The sequence below is a fragment of the Theobroma umbraticum genome, unplaced genomic scaffold, assembly GCF_002168275.2.
Source record: "Theobroma umbraticum cultivar Fairchild unplaced genomic scaffold, ASM216827v3 scaffold_146.0, whole genome shotgun sequence".
NCBI classification, from domain to species: Eukaryota; Viridiplantae; Streptophyta; class Magnoliopsida; order Malvales; family Malvaceae; genus Theobroma; species Theobroma umbraticum.
This window is the reverse complement of record NW_018397265.1, coordinates 4,583,793-4,586,296: the sequence shown is the minus strand read 5'-3', so window position 1 is coordinate 4,586,296 and position 2,504 is coordinate 4,583,793. Positions and strand designations below refer to the sequence as shown.

The following is a 2,504-nucleotide window of genomic DNA, read 5'->3' as shown; positions in this document are numbered from 1 at the left end:
CACGACAAGCTTTAATAGCGGCCGAAAAAGTTCAGAATCAACAGCTAAAATTTGGAGCATTGAACTCAAGCAATGGATCTCGATAGCAAGTAAAGAAATGGTAGTACCGGTGCCTTTGGTTTTCTGGGGCACACTGAAGTCAAGAATGGCGCCAATGAGGTTAACTTTTTGGTTGATGCAAGAGACGGCGTCCTCTATCTTAAGAAACTTGTAATCATCCATTTCTGTCTCCGTCCCTGGCTCTCTGCTAATCGCCTAATGCTTAGGGTTTATTTGTTTTTGGAGGGAACTGGCTAGAGGTGTAGACAGGCCGGGGGCCGAGAAGCCTTGCCCAAGCCAGCCCAACATTATTCGGAGTTGGAAGGAAATAAGATCCATTCCCTTAAGGTTTCGGGTGAGTCCATGCCATAAGGCTCAAGATTTGAGGCCTGAGTCCACGGATTCCTTCGACGAGAGGAGTTCTTGCCTTGTCCGTTGAGAAGGGATTATTTTTAAAATATCTGAATTTAAATTTAATTTAAATTTAATTATTTATATTTTACACAAATTTGATTAAAATTGAACACTTAATATGTCACACGCCTTAAATTCTGAAAATAAAAATTAAGTAAATATAAATCACGATTTTCAATTCAAAAGATACCTCTCTGATAAGTTATAAAATATTCATATTTATATTTTTAAAATTTATTTTATTTTTTACTAATGTGAAATTTGTGACATAATAATCAAACTTAATTATTAATACTTGTAAAAACTTTGAACTAAATTTAGAATAAAAATAAATTTAAAATTAATTTATTTATATTATTATTAAAATTAAACTAATACATAAAAATTAACTCATAAAAATTGAAATATTTAAAACAATTAAGGAATTTTAATAAGTATTTCATTAATTATAAATAATTTGTAAATAAAAAATAATGTATAAAAATTAAAATTTAATATTAAAATTATTTTTTATAATCAAATTTGAAGGCTAAATACCCTACAATCACTACTCAAATCCGTGACAACAATTAGTTTTATTATCCAAACTTTATATTAATCCTACTTAATTGAATAGAGTAAGGTTCCTAGTTATAGAGTAGTGCCCAAGGCCATTGTTGAATTATTATAGTATCAATACAATTTAAACTTTATAGTAATATTTTTCTCTCCTAACTATAACTTTATGGTGTAATGAAAAAAAAAAAGGTTAAAATACAAAAAAGACCCTATATGTTTCTGAATTTTTGAAATAAATCCTTATCCTTCAATTTATACCCAATTGAACCCTTCAAGTATTAATTTTATTTAATGAAACCCTTATTGTACTATTTTTGTTCAATCAAACTTTTATATCGGCATGGAAAAAAACTAAATATGAACATCTACGTGATATAAAATCAGAATATACAAGATGGAAACATGTTTTGTTTTTCACCTATCCTTACCAATATAACCATATGCTCCACTTAAACAGTGATTTCCATTAAACTTTGAAGACCTTAGGGAAGGCATGACCTGAAAATGTGAAGAACATTTGCATGCTATACATTCCATTGTAACCACAAACTATGGCATCCTTCATGTTTACAACTCTTCCTTTCAATTTACTTCTAGGAACTAAAATCACTTTAATTGAAAGCCCAGAGAAACTATGACATAGGCTGCGACATTCGTGATGCAGTGTGCAGTCACTTGACTCATGGCCCTCTTTGCAGCATGCTACTCAAAACACCCACAGTTTCATGTTCTGGGCAATTAGATCATGCGCAAACTTTGCAATCTTCTCTGGAAACAAACATCCAGCCTTGTTGCTTAATTGGACTGTAGAGGTCTCCTCCATGTGTGCTGGTCATACTCTTTTGTTTGTTCTTTGGGGCGATCATGATTGCACTTTAGACAAACCCTGTTCCTTCTGTAATTCAAGAAATCACATCTGCAAAGAACATTTTACTGGTAAATAAATATATTCATTTTCAAATCAAAACCGAACACTGAGAGGCAGAGATAGAGAGACATACGAAGGGCATTCCCATTCTCCGGGATTTAGCTGTCTCTTTGGCCTTGCCTCTTGACAACGTAAACACTTCCTATTACTAGCAAAATTCATAAATCCACACCTGCATACAGAAAAGCAAATTTACTAAGAAAGGATCAAACTTAACAAAGTTGCAGACGAGGAGCAAGTTAATCAAGTATGAAGGATCATTCATGTAACCTAGGCTGTAATAAAACCAGAATATAATCCCATAGTCAGATTACATTCTCCCCTATAAATAGTCTCTTCACCATATAAAGCAAAGCATATGCTAGAAAAATTCCAAGTAATTTTCAGGGGTGTCATTTCTTCCAAATTCTCCCGAATTCTTTTTCCAAATCAGCTAATCAGAAGGGTTAATGGCAGTTCAGGTTGCAGTACTACTATAAAATGTTCAAATTAGCCCCGGAATTCTGTAAATGCTGAAATTCATACTTAAAATATCACCCCCCCCACCCACAAAAAAAAAAAAAAA

The 2,504-nt window shown here is 32.6% G+C and overlaps 1 long non-coding RNA gene across 1 annotated transcript; it reads right to left on the bottom strand.

Annotated features, from left to right (window-relative positions):
• Window positions 1-1,363: 1,363 nt before the first annotated feature.
• LOC149526801 (uncharacterized) lies at window positions 1,364-2,327 on the bottom strand. Its single transcript, XR_016351647.1, has 2 exons — window positions 2,013-2,327; window positions 1,364-1,927 (listed from the first exon to the last, which is right to left on the bottom strand). It is a non-coding gene; the product is annotated as an uncharacterized LOC149526801 (long non-coding RNA).
• Window positions 2,328-2,504: the final 177 nt, after the last annotated feature.